This window comes from Pinus tabuliformis, chromosome J (assembly GCF_031772625.1).
Source record: "Pinus tabuliformis cultivar Carrire ecotype Pingquan chromosome J, CPIR1, whole genome shotgun sequence".
NCBI classification, from domain to species: domain Eukaryota; kingdom Viridiplantae; phylum Streptophyta; class Pinopsida; order Pinales; family Pinaceae; genus Pinus; species Pinus tabuliformis.
Window position 1 is genome coordinate 907,783,141 of NC_142295.1, and position 17,574 is coordinate 907,800,714.

The following is a 17,574-nucleotide window of genomic DNA, read 5'->3' on the forward strand; positions in this document are numbered from 1 at the left end:
CATATATTAAAGAAGATGGCCTAAAGTGGCATAAAAATTTAGTTTTATTAAAACTTCGGGTTTCTTTATTAGTGAAATCCCAATGCTTGAAAACAAAATATTTTGTAAGGATCTCGTCTTTCTACTAGGTCAAACAATACTCATGAGGACTGATTTATTTTCATAAAATGAACGATCATATGGAAATAGGGTGCACCATTGAACTAGAGTTTAAGATCTTGTTATTTTTTATGGTAATTCTATGCTTACAACAATTACTTCAATGCCTTATCATCATTGACAGTGATTGTAGATAAAACATCAAAAATACATACAAGAAGATATGAGATAATTTGATTACAATTGAGGCTCCCAATTATATACCTAGGTAGCTACCCATTCACAAATGGTCATGTCCTTAGAGACATAACTCTTCAACACTCATTATTAGTTAATTATTCATTATGCATGATTTTTGTTATTTATAGTGGTTTATCTATATATATATATATATATATATATATATATATAAAATTCAAAACTGGCTTCTAGGAAGGGGAATTAGCCCCTAGTCACACTCTTTAACACTCCCTCTCAACTAGGGAGGAATTCCACCTGTCAACATTCATCCATGGCTATGTTATCATGCCCATCGCATGCCATCTCTGCAACTTGTCTCATCTTTGTTGAAAGATTGATATCATAGTCCAATAAGAAAGGATTGAAAGAGGGTGGGTCAAAAGACCCTGCCATGCTCGCCAAAATGACAGAGGAAAGTCCTCATGTCCAGTGATAGAACCCTTACCAAGCTTGATCCTTTAATGATCAAGTTGTTGAACATCATGCATCCTAGTCATAGTGAATACAATACTACCCTACGTGTCTGTATCTGGTACAAATTAACCCTAATCACTTTTCCCAACTCATTGACTAGATGAGAGGTACTTCCCAAGAGTCCCAGACTACAGGGGTAGGATGTATGCTAGGGTATCCACAGGGGAAGGTGAATCACTCATCTTGTTCTCATATAACGTATTAAATAGGGGAAGGTGAACCACTCACCCTATGTTCACATGTTGGGACATGTACTCCACAGGGGAAAGTGAACCACTCACCCTAAGCTAATATAACTCCAAGAAGAACCCTAGACCCCTAGGATCTCCCAGAGCTTAATGTTTAACCCAATCAAGATCCCTCCATATAGGGGATGCTTCTCTCTAAAAGCTAATAATTTTTCCTTCCAAAAGGCTTTGTGAGGATATCATCAACCTAGCCATCCATCCTTGGGAGCCCCATTGCTCCTCCCAACAGCATAGAGATGATGGCACACAACTCACTAAAGAGATTATTCAAAACACATTGTCTTACAGCTACCCATTCTAGTAGTAGTGATTTTAGCAATCCTTTGTTTCCTATACATCCAGTATACCAAATCAAAAATCATGTTAAAGAAAATATTTAAATAACCTTACTCCCTCTCACTCAGGGAGACCACAAGCCTAATATTTTCTAATTCATGAAGGTGCCCCAGTGCCTATTCTGCATAATTTTATTTCGTACGACTAGACTCTCTCTGGTTTAAGGTGCATGTTGTAATACAAAGGATCCACCTGGCTACCTGCTCATCTTGGGATCCAATAACTTGAAGAATTACCAATCAACATGTGATGCTTCTGACAGTTCATTTCCATAGGGAAGTCCTTTGCTATAATTACCAGGAGGGTTCAACAGAGAACTCCCTCTGAGACAGATAAGATACAACATTCTTCAATTTGTAACCATGAGTCCTACTCATCTTCTTCAAGACCCGAACGTAGCTTCACAGTATGTGCTTATTAATTATAAACATCAATAATTCATAAGGATCTTGTCTTCCCTCTGAAGCCTCTTCATCAATCAGGGAGGCTTAAAATACATCCCTCTCAATGAAAATTTGAACGAGTTCATCTATCTGGTGTACTTGTTGTTCCAGTCAATGTAGGATCACACAGTATACACTATCCCAGTTCATCAGCTAATGGTAACATATTGATCCAGTCAACTATCCAGGCCATACTATAACTTCTAAGAACGTTAATGAATATACGTTTTTAGCGTAGGAATGGTCTACAAAGTCTGCATACTGCATTAATATAGACATCTTCAGTCCTTGCAACAATCACATAGTTAGTGAATTCAGTATCATGAATCACTGACTTCTTTACGAGTGACTGTCTATCGTATCGTCAGTAAAAGATATGAATCACTGACTTTTTCAGCGGTTGGTCCTTGTAATCATTATTTCTGTAAAATCAATCTGCACGAAATGTTTGTTGTCACGCTCAAGGCTGTGATCAGGGGACTCTTCCCATCTTCCTGCAGGCGCGTTGAACAAATGTCAGGGTACCATCTTCCTGGTAAAGGTGGCTTATCACTGTACTACGACAATAACTTGTAACTGACAATACGACATTTTAATATGTCTCAATGTTGTACACTTGTCATGATAATAATTTCTTTTCAAGGGAACCTCTTACGCCTTAATTATATAAAAATAAATATTTCAAAGTAAGCAGACATTTTTTAATAAATTTGGTTTGTCCATAAAGTTTTGAATAAATGTGAAGTGACTGATTCAATTCCCCACCAAGATTAAGATGATATACATGTTAAAAGTGTAATCCTACCAAACTTACAAAAGCTTAACACATAACAAAAGCTTTATACAATTTACAGAATAAATAAGTTTTATTTTCATTAATTAGATGTTAACGAAAATAAATAAATGTATAATAATACCATATGTCAACACTACTTATCTCATATAGTGTTAACACTATGATATTAACACCCCCTATATCTTGTGGTGTTAAGCTACAACTTCAAATAACATTATAGTCTTACATTTAACTTTTTTATTACTTAGAATAAAATTTATACATTGTATATAATACAATAACTTTCTCTTGTATTATATGGTATTAAAGCAATAGTATAAATACCACATGTGTGTAACATTATGATATTACAACTTATTTTATTTTATTAAGTAACAAAATTTTTATACAATTTACAAAATAAATGAACTTTATTTTCAATAAATTTGATTATTATATAAAACACGAGTGGGGATTCTTTAAATTTTATACATTTTACATAATAAAATAACTTTTCTCTTATTTATCCTTGCAACAGGCAGAGGATAAACGCATTAGATTCATGGTCAAACGAGGTATTAATCTATTGTTTACATCAAACAACTATTTATAGAAAGTAACACTCCAAATTCCTATCTGGCATCAACATAAGAACCATATGCTATTACGATGAAACTTTAAAATGAACATGAATAGATCAAAAATCAAATTATTTATGTTATTTATTATTTAAATTTTATTTTAAATAAAAAATATAAAAATAGAAAGTAACACTCCAAATTCTTCCATGGCATCAACATGAGAACTATATGCTATTACGATGAAGCTTTAAAAATCATCCACGGTACAAATTAGATTATAACACCTTCAACCAAACTAATTTATGAAACCATTAACTAACCATTAATACCCATATCTATTTAAACTTATTAATTATTATAGTTAACATCTATACAAAATTATTAATTATGTCAACAATATCAAAATGATAGAATCTATAATTACATAGATATGTGAAGAGTCTTTTAAATGAGTATTACATTATATATATAATGGTTTCCGAAGAGTGTTTTAATTAATGTTACTTAGGTATAAAGATGAAATTTGACAATGAAATTATTTATTTTAATAATATTTAAATCTAAAATTTTTCAAAATTAACAATTATTTAATTACATAAATATAAAAAATAATAAAACCATTAAATCTAATAAGTTATTTAGTTAAAAAATTCCAACCCCCAAACTATAATGTCTAATATTAAAGTGAATTAAAAATGTGAAAATTCCTCATATTCTTTGAATACTAGTAATATCCACACACTGGAACATACACACTATCGCAAACTTTCCGTGAATTTTGAGGGATGGGAATTTAATTGCCAAATTACATTAATGGTTACATTATTATTATTGGACCGTGTTTTGTATCTGGTTGAGTTGATGCCCAGTTGTTTGCTAGTAGAAATATGCTTCATACTTTCTGTAAAACACTTTAAAACTGGAAGAATATTGGATGAAGAGAAAGGTTGAATATATATATATTAGTTTTATCAACTCCAAAGGAATGGAATGTTTTAGGGTAAGATTAAGAAGAAAAACAATGAACAATATAATAATTCTGAATATAGACTTCTACACTTTTTTGCTTCACCAACTTAATTTTAAATATAAATGCATTTTTATTTTACAAGCATTTTTGTTTTTACAAGAAAGAAGAAAATATATTGTAATTGTTGAAAATCTTATTGGAAGCTTTTTAGTGACACATGTCAAAATCTTATTTGAAGTTTTTAGTAATGTGTTTAAATTGCAATAGTAAAAAATCCTATATTTTTATATCAACTTATAAATTGTTGTTTACATCTATAGTCTTTCATATTATTTATTTTCATCTTAATTAATACTTAATCATGATTACACTTTAAATAAATAAATATATATATATATATATATATATATAAACAAATAAAATAAAATATGTTACTTTTAAAACATATTTTTAAATATTTTTATTGTTCTTTAAAAATGATACAACTTATAGCATGACCATAGAAAAGAAATCCTTTTTTATTTAAATATTCAAGACATAAAATTAAATTAGTTATCACCATTCAACATCAATAGCCAAGTGTTATTGTTTTAAAAGTTCCTCTTCATCCATGTATAATCTTCCATTCACATCCATGGATGGGGCTTGTTGAAAAAAGTAGAGATTTTCCATAAAATATATATATATATATATATATATATATATATATATATTAAAATGAACAAATATGACATTAAAGTTTATAAAAAAAAACCATACACAAATAGAATTCTTAGTATCTCTGTTTTGTCAAAGATAATGCAATTATAAACTATCTTGCTATAGAGCTTACAAAAATACATAAACACTACTATACAAAAAGTTCTAAAAAGATAAAATGCTCACATTGTATTTTTCCCAATGCCACCCAAAAAAAGCACTAAATTTCTTGAACCAATTGGCTCCTTAGATGACACAATTAAAGAAAAAGAAAAATTGTTATATAGCATCTTGGAAAAAAAGCAATATGACAACAACAATAAGTAGACAAATTACATTTAACCAAAACTAATTACATCATAGTAATACAAAATAAATTAGTAGTTAAATCTATGTGGCCTTATATTCTTGTATTATATGGTATTAAAACGGTAGTATAAATATTATATTTGTGTAACATTATGGTATTACAACTAATTTTATTTTATGACATAACAAAAGTTTTATACAATTTACAAAATAAATAAAGTTTATTTTCAATAAATTTGATTAAATAATTGTATATTAAAATAATATTTTAGCGCCACTAGCTTATATAATGTGGATCAAAGTTGTGATATTAATGCAACTTATATCTTCAATAGTGTTAAGTGGTATTAACACAACACTTTCCAATAACATCATTTTTTACATTTAACTTTTTTTATTACATAAAATAAAATTGAGACATTTTTAATAATAATAATAATATTATTATTATTATTATAAATTGTGACTATAGCAATTTAGGATAATTATTGTTTTTTTCGTAAAAAAAAATTAATAGTTTTTTGAAGTGTTTAAAAGCATATGTTTAGCTATCTTATTGATATCAAAAGAAATGTACAAAGTGTTTGTGAAGGTTTTTGTTACTCCTCTTCTCTCCCACCAAATATAAACGAAGGGGTTTAACTCGGTTGCCTATTCTACCAATATCATTTATCTCTCTAATTATCATATTCATCCTCTAATGAAATGGATTTGAGGGATTACCTACAGTATTAGAATATAAAGAAAATATTCAACTCTTTAACACCCAACCTTTTTATTTTATTTTATTTTATTTTAAATGTAATTATGATAATCCTTTAATCTAGGGGGACTGATACTTGGTGGGAGGTTTCGGAATTGCTCCTTGCATGTAACCTCCAACTGTTAAACATAAGTCCCTGAAATAAGGGATGCATTTCCATGCTACCTTGGGAAAAGCAGCCCATGCATGCAAGTTTGTTTTGCTCAGTCCCCAGATGGAACCGGTCAACACAGATGCACATGCAAGAGATTGCTCGATTCTTGGAGAAAAATACGCATTTCTGGCTCGGAGGGCAGAGCAGCTGACTGCTGCCCAGATTTGCGCAAATTCAGGGTTGAGCAGCCTTGCTAGGGAAATTTGTGCAAATCTCACTGGGAGTGTTGGTAGGAAGCATTACGCAATCTTGGACCCCAGTAGGCTTCTAGAGAGGATTGCGAGGGAAGGCTGGTTGCCCTCCAGAAATGCGCAAATTTCAAGGGGAAGTTGCTCAGGCGGCAGCTGGACTAAGTCTAGGTGAACAGCCTGTGAGGGGAATGGATCAAGCTGTGACCTACAAGATGCCTTTGTGCAAGAAAGACATTGAAGCTTGTGAACTTGACGAAGCAAGGCAAGCTGTTGTGGAGGCTCCAAAATGAGGCTAAGGCAAAATTTTGGATGGTGGTTGTAGCCGCTACAATAGAGCACAAGTTTGTATGTGTGTTACAAAGAAACCTAAAGCCTATGTGAGAGAATTGGGGTGTTGATATCTTGGCATGTTTACATTGAGGTCAATTATTTATATATCTCAATTTTCAGTATATATCACATTATGTTGAGTTTAAGCAAAATGATTAAGCAGTAGCAATAATAGAAGGGCCCTTGGCCACTGATCCTGTAGCCACTGATTCAATTTCATGCAGTGATAGTATAAATTTAGTTTTCAAAAATTGGGCTTGCTCTATTAGTTCAACAAAGCTGAGATTTCTTCGATTGCACTATACTCGTCCAATTTCCATTGAGTTATCATAGAACCCTAACCCTACTAGTAAGATGTAGCCATTCCAAAAGTGAGGCCTTTAACAACCTAATTCATACTGGGATCTGGATTATTTGTCAGTTTTCAAGTTTCGATGCTCAAAAGTAACATGTCTGTGCGTTTCTTCCCCGAACAAAATGGCATTCTGTTTTCCATATTTGCCACTTTATTGTCAAGGTATTTGGTTTAAAGCAGCTCGTGTTGACCTCCCATGCTATGTTGAGGATGTGGGGCTGAATAAGCACCAAGAAATATTTGAGCCCTCATTTTCACCGGATCAAAATGAATAAAGCTCTTTTCTATGCCACTCTAAAGCAGGTTGAGAACATAATCCGCAAGTTTTTTCACTTTCTCTAGTAGCTGAAATATGTAGGAATTGCATCAGCAAGTGTTCTAATACTAAGGACTCAAGAATCCAAGGCCGCCACCACCACCAAAGAAGACAATTTTTCTAATATAAACATGGTGTGCTTGGCTTCATGATAAAGAAAGATATATTCTGGGAAATTCTATACATCAAACGCTCATTCTGCTGATCCTGATGGTGTTGCAGCATTTCCACACAAAACAATACATAATTTCTAATTCCAGAGAGGGATTTGCGTTAGTAAGGAAATTGGGGGTATATGGGGAGCTTGCTTAATGCAAGGGCTTATATAAAAGTTTTTTGAAACAATAAAATCTACAAATTATATCCTTCTGGAGAGCAGTTCTCCATACTTTGTGTCAGCATGGTCGAGATTTTCTGGTTCGAACTTGAATTCCAATTACATCTAGATGGGAAAAAGGTATTGACTGGTTTCTTTCAAATTTACAATTAGTGCAGTTAGACCATCATTGTTCACGCTATGTTTGACATGATACATGAAGATTCAGCGAAACAAATGCATGTAGGATGAAGTTGAAGGATTCATAAAATTAGTAACTGGTAGGAATATGAAGGCCAATATGAGCTCGAGTATGCTTGATATTTCTTTCTCTCCCTGACAGCAAGGTAAGCCTGGGCCTACCCTGTCCTAAGTTTCAGAGCAGCAAGGAATGGGGAAGGAGGCTTTTGAACACACTAGGAAGTTTCCTCTTTACTTACATCCCTACTTTTCAAATATGTGTCATCATGCTTGCAGAGTCTCTCTTTGAAATTATTTTGTCTTGACTGCCATTGTTCATGAAACTGCAACAAATATAAATTGTTTTGCTTACTGTTATCTATGAAGTAATTTTGTAAGATTTCCATTATTAATGAAGATGAGTGCTTGATAAATTCATCGTTGAAGGATTCCATCTTGATATGCAATTCAATATCCTTCTCACATTTTTCCCCTCAGTAAAAAAAAATCTCCGTATTAAAATAAATCCTCGAGGTTGCGTGAGGAGAGTATTGTCTATCACGCTATTTAGATCCATGATTACTGAGATGTACTAGTGAAAAATTAGAGTTTGTCGCCCTGTGAATTATTTAGCCCGACATATGAGTATATGAGAGCTAACGAAATTGTTAAGATTAAAACATTCAATTTCGAAGAATGACAAAGACCATCGTAAAAGTCATTATCACATAAGTGCACGAGTCATTTTTCAGTTACTCAATATACGGTGATCCTAAACACCAAGATTGAATTGTCATTTATGTATTTTGAGCATGATATTCCTAATGGAGGCTTTCCTTATTGTGTTCATGTTGTTTCTCTCGAGAATTAAAGTGAACCGGAAGATAAGAGTTATATCTTAGTTTTGGTGTATATGAGTGGTATGTTTTGATGTAGTTTTTTATAAATGAAATTAGTAAAGAGAAGTTTAAGTTAAGGTCAATTTTAATGTTGGATGGAAAAGTAATTTATAAATTTATCAAAATTTCATGAAAATTTGTTTTAATATTATTTATTAACTACTAATCACTCAATACGGAAATTATGGATTACACACATTAATAATTGTGTTGAGAATGGCTTAAAACTTCATCCACTATATTATTATTATTATTTTGATATTGCTTTGTCCATCATATTATTATCTTTTATTATTACTTTATTTCTTAACCTAATGCCAGTGCAGGTTCGAAATACCACCATATTATTATCTTTTGTTATTGCTTTATTTCTTAACCTAATGTCAGTGCACATTCTAAATACTTCTTGCATATAGTTGCTTATGTAGTTGGCAAGTTGAGAATTCACAAGCCTTGAACTGATGTGTTTTAGATGTTAGTGGGAAAATGGGGCATAATCACTCAACTACAACCAACAACTTAGACTTTAGAGGAATTAATGACACAAACTAGAATAATTTTTCTGTGGTCTATTTTATCTCACCAACAATATCAAGAATCAGGGAAAATAACACAAAAGCCATTGTAATAGTTCGTCGCCCATCTTTCACAAACAAAACAAGAATTATAATAAGAAATATATCATTGGTGAGTCACAGACATGGTTTCTTTCACAAACAAAACAAGAATTATAATAATAAATATATCATTGATGAGTCACACAAATGGTTTCTCAAAACTACAATGCTATGGAAATGTTTACTTATTGTAAATGTCCTTCGTAAATGTGACGGTAGCTTTTCAAATATAACGTCAATGGCCTCAATACACATCTCTTAAGGCCCATTCGTGACTAGCACACCAGTGTCAAAGAAACCCTGGAGTATGCATTCACACTATGTAAAATTAAACGAGGTGAAATGTTCGCATGTAAAATTGTGAAAATTTTGATTATTATTTTGAAATTCTATATTTAAAATTAAACAAGGTATAAGATCTAAAGTTTTTTTTTATTATAATTTTTTTGTGCATGTAAAATTTTAATAAAAATGAATATTTACTTGTCATTGTTATGGTGCATGTAATTAAATTTATTTAGTTATTTGTATTTTATAAATAAAAATTTATGATTATTTATATTATTAAAAGTGTTTTTTTTTTTTAAATGATACAGTTGATTTCAAATTTTAAAATTTAATTATGAGTTTATTTTTTGCTTTACTTTGAAGAGATGATTTTCCCAAATATTCTATCTCTTCACTATACCTTTACCCTTTTTAGACCATTACTAATAATAAATATCTTCTATCATAACTTTTAATTTCAACCAAAATGGAGAGAACACATCCCGTGGGACATCAAATTCTAGGCGAACCTGAAAATATCGAAACACAGTTATTCGTTTTTAGAGGTTGGTGAAACGTCCGTCCTGCCGTAAGAATTGTTGAACCAAAAGCGCGAAGTGTGAGAGAATATTTAATAAATAAATTTGTAACTTTTTACGTAAATTCTAATTTATTAACCATTATGTTTTTTTAAATAAGAAAATTCATTAATAAACTAACCATTATGTTTTTTTAAATAAGAAAATTCATTAATAAACCAGTTTGACTATGCTATGTTATTTATTTTTTTTACTTTAACCCAAAAAAAAATTATAATTGTGATTTTTTATTATTTTTACAAAATACACCAGTTTGACTATGCCATGTTTTTTAATTTTTATGGGAAAAAAAAATAAAATATATATATATATATACTTGTAATTTTTTATTATTCAAAATAAAGTTGGGATGGATTAAAAAGTTCAAACTTATTATTTCGAGAAATATAAAATTTACATAAAAATATTGTTGAAAAAATTAAAAAAATGTAATAATTAAATAACATAAAAATTAAATAAATTATTTCATTTGATATATTTTTTAAATATTGATGATTTTATATTTTCATTTTTAAATAATACACAGTAATAATTATTTAATATTATTTTTTTTATTATTTAAATGTAAATTATAATATTTTTTTAATATTTTCTATATTTTAATTTAAAATTTAATATTTTATATAGAAATAAATTAAAATAAAGAAACAAAAATTATGAGACAGCTATAAAGATTTTAATCATTTTTTGGCTTTATTTTATTTTGATATCGAGTTTGCTCTCAGTGGAGGTTAACCATCATCATCATCATTAAAGTAAAAGTGGAGAAGATAGGGAAGACATTTTATAAAGTTGTTTCCAATATTTTGAAATGGTATAATTTTTTTTTCAAATTCTTCTATTTTGATATTGGGTTTAAATTGAAAGTGGAAAAGATAGAGGAGAAATTTTATAAAGTTGTTTCCAATATTTTGGAATGGTATAATTATTTTTTAAAGATTATTCTATTTTATTACATTGTAAGATTGAGAAAAATATTATTTTTATTATTTATTTTTTTGAAAAAATTAAACATAGTTTATATATTTATTTTACTTATCATATTCATATATATATATATATATATATATATATATATATAATTGTGAATAAGAAATATTTTTAATTAGTTAAAAATATTATTAAATATTTTTAATTAGTTAAAAATATTATTAAATATTTTTCAAGAATAAAAATAAAAATATTTTTATAATAAATTATACCAATTTTATTTTTTATAATAATAAAAATTATTTTAAACATATTAGCATTACTTTAAATAAAAAAAATATAATATTAGTATTACACATTTTAATATTATATATAAAACTTAGTTAATATTTAAATAAGTTTTATGGTTAAATATGTGGAGATGTTAAAAGTTTAAATTCAAAAACAAATTGAATAGGTATACTTTTACAATAAATCATCGTGCAGAGGGTCCTACGAATAATTCCCACCCTAGCGAAGCAAATTAAATTATTTAAAAGCCTTTTTTTTCTAAATTAAATAAGATTTGTTTTTATATAATAATAAAGCTGAACTGTGGTGCTCAGAAAACCTGATGTAATATAATATAAGTAAGGCTCACTTGTCCAAGGACTTGGATTATATTCATTGCCCAAATTCTGCATTGAAGCGCTTGCCATACGGTCTGAAAACAGGTTGCTACTTGATGCAGACATTTAAAGTAGAGGTGGACACTGTTATGGCTGAACCTGTTGCGTTTCGTAGTGAGTGGGTTGTTCAAATTAAAGCGATGCTCCATGACGACGATGATGAGAATTGTGAAGCAAATGGTAATGGGATTGGCGGAGCAAAGGCGGATGCGATCCTGCCAGTGCCCACGCCTCTGCTGAAGACGAAACCAGAGGCTTATATTCCGCAGTTTCTGTCGATTGGGCCTTACCACCATTCCAGTCTGGAGAAAGATATTGAATCTTCATGTGCTGAACATAAGATCTCAACGGCGGAGATGTATAAAGCCAAGTCCGCGGCCCGGCTGTCGCAGGAACTGCGCCAAGGTGCAGGTAAGGGTTTCAATTCTATAGTTGACATGATGGAAGAGATGCGGGCAGAGATAGAGCGTTTCTATCACTTGCCACCCAGTGAGAGTAGAGACGCGGAGAATTCCCAGAACTTCGCTCTGATGATGGCGATAGATTCATCCTTTCTCTTACATTTCTTAATCTTCCTCTCTACACCTCGTGAAGAATCAGCTTCCAGTCTCAGGAGGCTCAGTGCAGACAATGGCAAGATAATCGAATTAGGTCCGCTTCATGAGTGTATAAAGTGTGATATTCTTAAGTTGGAGAATCAAATTCCGTTGGCAGTACTCAAAGGAGTTTTGGAGAACATCGATGGAAGTGATTTCGATCGATTGTTGCAGAAGACGGCGACGGAACTGTCTCCTTTCTCGGCACACGTTTGTAATGATGGTGACAAAGCAAATAATGATGAAAAGCATTTACTGTCATCATTTACTGGGTTACATGCACGCATTCATTGCGCCAATTCTACAAATGCCAAGTGAGGATGAGAAGCAGAAGCCGCGAACACTTATTTTCTCCCCAGTGCAACCTTTGAACACAGGTATGAAATCGCCCTGAACGTGGAGAAGTTGGCGAAGGGTAGGATTCAATTCAAACCCTTTTGCAAGTGGCCTAACAAGATTCGTTTCGACGAATACTCAGGTATGCTGTACCTTCCAGAGATAAATATATGGGAAACCCACATGGAAGTGTTGTTGAGGAACATGGTTGCCATGGAATTCAACGATCCCAGACGTGGAAATGCCGTGATGCGTTACGTGAGTTTGATGAACTCCCTCATCCAGAATCCTCAAGATGTTCGCGTCCTCCGGGCAGGGGTTAAATTTGATGCCCGTATGCTCGTATTTCTCTTTTTTACCCGTAACATACGTTTTAGTTTTAAATTTTCATGGGCAATTTGTCATTAATTTTCAAAAAAGTCATATTGATGGCAGGTTAAAAAATTAAAAGTTAAAAAAAAAAATTATAAATTATATATATATATATATATATATATTTAACCTTATGTCATATATTTTTTATACTTGTAGGCTGTAAGTTACAATTTTTTATACCTGTAGGCTGTAAGTTACAATGTGGCGACTGGAGTGTTGAAAATTGTTTGTCACTGGATTTGTAACCTGATAATCTCCGGCCGGGGCAACTGCCACCAGGCAACATAAAAAGGACAGTGATCAGATGGCTATAAGATCTGCGGATTTTGCATTCAAATCGCATTCGGGTTTAGCGCTTGAGCATTTACCACTGTAAACTTTGCATTCAATTCGCATTCAGGTTTAGCGCTTGAGCATTTACCACTGTACCAGACTACTGCGTGTCCAAGATATGGAAAATAACAAGTTACAAGGCGAATCTGTGATCCTTGACATGGAAGCGTGCTCAGTTGGATTTTCATTAAAAAATACAATTCTGGGAATGTATGCCTGAGCGGCGACTGCGAGGGCCGAGTCGTCAACTATACTTTTGCGCCAGAGACGCTACACAGTTAAAACCAACATCAACCCCGGTCCCCAACAGAGTTCTGGTCGTGTGTCTGGTGCGATTTCTGTTGAGTTTTCAGCTTCTGTCATCAGTTTATATACATCGCCGATTCGCCGTGGCGGAAGAGCAGTGCCCAACTTAAATTTTGCGTTGCCAGGTTTTTGAAATCCCTCCCTCTCTCTCTGTACAAATAACAATTACACTGTTATAGCTGGTAATTTCTTGAAGTGATTCATGGATGATATAATTGTGTGGTGCCACATTTTATTTTTTGGGATGTGCTTTGCTTTAATTCCAATAGACAGCGTTGCTCTTTCAGTGGTATTGTTAAATAACTTTATTCAAACTTAATCACATCCTGTGGGGTTGAGAGGAGTTTGTGAACACCGACAACGATCCTCTAGGGTTGAGCGGATGTTAGCCTCTCTGAAAACAAACAACATCCCTTTCACCCAGTCAACTCTCAAAGTCTTTGTTTGCCAAAGAAAATATTTGGCATGTAAACTCTCAAAGTCTTTGTTTGCCAGCGAAAATATCTGGTATGTTAAATACAGACAGTTTGATACTGGTGGGCAGGAATGTTTGACACTGGTGGGTAAGATTATTTGTAAAACGATTCCAAACACGAAAATTTGAGAGACGAAAATCAAAAATTAATAGTTTGATAGTGGTGGGTAGGATTGTTTGACACTGGTGGGTAAGATTATTTGTAAAACGATTCCAAACACGAAAATTTGAGAGACAAAAATCAAAAATTAATAAAAAGACTTTCTTGTATCTTCCTAGTCTAGGATCGTGATTTGATCTAGTGTCAATTGTTAAAAATTGTGAACACGGAACAGATAAAGAGCTCTGCAAGAACCTCGTCTTCACTAAAGCGGCCGGCGTTACATATCCGTTCAAAGAGCTCACCCCCTGCTGCATATTCCATCACAATTGCCAGATGGGTCGGCGTTAATATGACCTGCAAACACAAACGCAATCTCAACATACTCCAGATTGCAGAAATCGGCATTCCTTCAATTGCATCAAATGTTTTAACACAAAATATGCACAACCCCAAACTGAATTTCTTGCCTCTTTGAAGCGAACAATGTTTGGATGTTTCAGAGAACGATGGTTGATGATTTCTCTCTGCACATTTTCGTCAATCTGCAAGAAAGAACAGTTAAGGCCCGCTGGGAAATGGGGAACAATGCGATATTTATAAAAATGGATGCAATCTTAACTAGCCCAGGTCCAATTCTCAGCGCATTCGTGGACAAAAAAAAATTGAGTGGGCCTTAAAGAAAAGTTTAAGGTTCAGTGGAGATGTTAATTATACCTTCTCCCCCCTCTCGATGTATTTGACAGCAACAAGTTCTTTGGTCTGTTTGTCGCGCATCAACCTGGCCACACCAAAGTTACCTGAACCAATATCCTTGACGAGCTCATACCGATCGTTATCGTGCATAATTGGCAGGTCCATGGATGAACCTCCTCTATCCATTTCTCTCTGACCGATTGACTTACTCTGCCAATTTATACCAACCTTAACGTTGGGCTAGATCATATTGTAAACTAGCATTCTCTCATATGGGTCCGCCTCCGCCTGCCTTCCTTCCTTCCACATCCCAATTCTCAGAGTCCCATTCTTTGCTGCATCTGATCCTCCTCCCCCTCTTCCTTCTTTAATCCCCAAGTTTCCAGGCCAGGCGGCGTGTCCCATTCCCAGAGATATGGAGAAGGCAAGGAAGGCCTTGCATATACGTGGCAGGTGGGTGAGTGATTTGTATAACTAACGAGACAGATGGACACACCCGGATCGTTGCTAGAGAAGCTCGCCCTTTGCCCCTTTGCAGCAACCCAACTAAAGACATTACACATTATACAAATACGTTAGGGATAGTATACAAATACGTTAAGGATAGCTTGCTTCATAATTTATTGTTTCACAACTCTAATAATAACATTGCACCGCTAAAAAAAACCCAAAGCCTGGAGACCAAAACGGACCCTTTTCCTTAATGACCGTTTTGGACTTTCTTGCTAGCCAGGGATTGCAATCACAGTCAGTTATGATAGAATGTGTTACAACATCATAACAATGGGGACAGTTATGGCTCAGATACGACAACATCGAGACTTGTTCTTGAATCGACAACATATATTTGATCGAGACACAGGAACACGTGTAGTCTTCCATTTTAAACCAAAAAAAAAAAAAAAAACTCAGGACATTTGAATAATCTGGAAAATTTGCAGAAAAATTTGATTAGCAGGTCTCAAAACAAAGTGTAGCAATGAGATTTGAGCCGAATTTTACAACAAAAAATGGAAAATTTGAACAATTATGGGTACAATTTAAAATTAGATGAAACTTGTACAAATAAATTTTAAAAGTCATACGATGGGCAGTTTAAAAATAAAAACGTCAATAAAAAATTCCTTGACAGGTAGGGTCACCCGTCAAATTTAACCCCTGCCTCCGGGATTGTGGTGTCATTCGTACCAACACAGATGTTGGCGTCATCATGAATCGCCGCGCTGTTCGTACAAACATGTTAACAGACGAATGCATAGCCAAGATGTGGAACGACTTGGGTCAGCCCTTCTTTACTGGTCACTTGGGACCTAATTCCGACGACATCGGTAGGGGACTGTTTACTGTGCTCTGGAAAAACGATCGCAAAACCAAAATCAAAAGAATGATTTGTGGACTTTTCGACTACTTATCGAGCTGGAACTTTCTACTTCCTACCGCTGGGTTCTTGGTTTTCGCCATGACTGTCATACAGACCTACTATTCCTTGTACCAAATATACAATACTCCACCTTAACTTCCTGCTCCTCCTCCTTCGGCTTAGTTTGTAATCACTCATTTCAGCTTTTAAATTGACCACTCTATTTGACATGCTAGATTGCCCACCCTGTGTATCTTTTCTATTATCCACCATATATATTTCATGTATGTTTTGTAATGCTCGAGGTCAAGGTTGAGCATTTTCTTTTTCTTTTACCTTTGTTGTTACATACGTATATAGCTATTTCCATTATTACAGGGAAGCTTTTAATTTGTCATAGATTTCTGTCTCACATATTATTATGTGATGCGAAGGTTTATATACTTATTTTCATTATTGTATATTTTGTTTTAAATTTCTCGGTGCACAGCTTCATCCTTTATTTTATTATTCATGCTTTTTAATTCGCCTATAAGCGTCGACACCTATATTGGAATCACTCTTAATTTTTCTTATAAATCCCACAAAAAAAATATTGACGGTGGATATTTAACTTTTACAGAATATCTTAATTTATCCCAAAAAAATATTGACAGTGGATATTTAACCTTTATAGAATATTTTTTTGCAGTAGTTGTCTCAGGTTTATGTTTAACTTCTACAGAATATTTTTGGCAATAGTCTTCTCATTTATATTCTCACTAATTCATTTCTTCACTAAGATTAAGATAATATATTAAATATGTTAAAAATGTAATCTTACCAAATTTACCAAAAAAAATGTCAATTTATTTTAGAATCACAAATTATAATATTTTATATCATATACAGTTAAGTTGATATAATATCATTTAATGTTAAAGTGGTGATATTAATATTACTTTGTTAAAATGGTGGTATTAATATATATATATATATATATATATATATATATATATATATATTTGACAAAAACAGTTAATTTGATATATTGATTCTCAGCAAAAATGCCTCATTTCAGGTTACATAGAAATAGGCAGAGCTCAGATTTTTCCCTAGACAGGAACCAAATGGCTTCCCCCCTAGTGAGCCTGCGAATTTTGAAAACTATATTACGAGAGATCTTCTTTATCTTTCCTGATTTACAGATACAAACAAACTGATCCAATAAAAGACAGTAAAACATTTTAAACAAACAA

At 32.6% G+C, this 17,574-nt stretch overlaps 1 pseudogene across 1 annotated transcript; it reads right to left on the bottom strand.

Annotated features, from left to right (window-relative positions):
- Nucleotides 1-14,484: 14,484 nt before the first annotated feature.
- Nucleotides 14,485-15,780, bottom strand: LOC149229668 (serine/threonine-protein kinase SRK2E pseudogene; annotated as a pseudogene). The gene is made up of 3 exons (XR_016248385.1): nucleotides 14,998-15,780; nucleotides 14,751-14,825; nucleotides 14,485-14,637 (listed from the first exon to the last, which is right to left on the bottom strand). The product of XR_016248385.1 is annotated as a serine/threonine-protein kinase SRK2E pseudogene (transcript).
- Nucleotides 15,781-17,574: the final 1,794 nt, after the last annotated feature.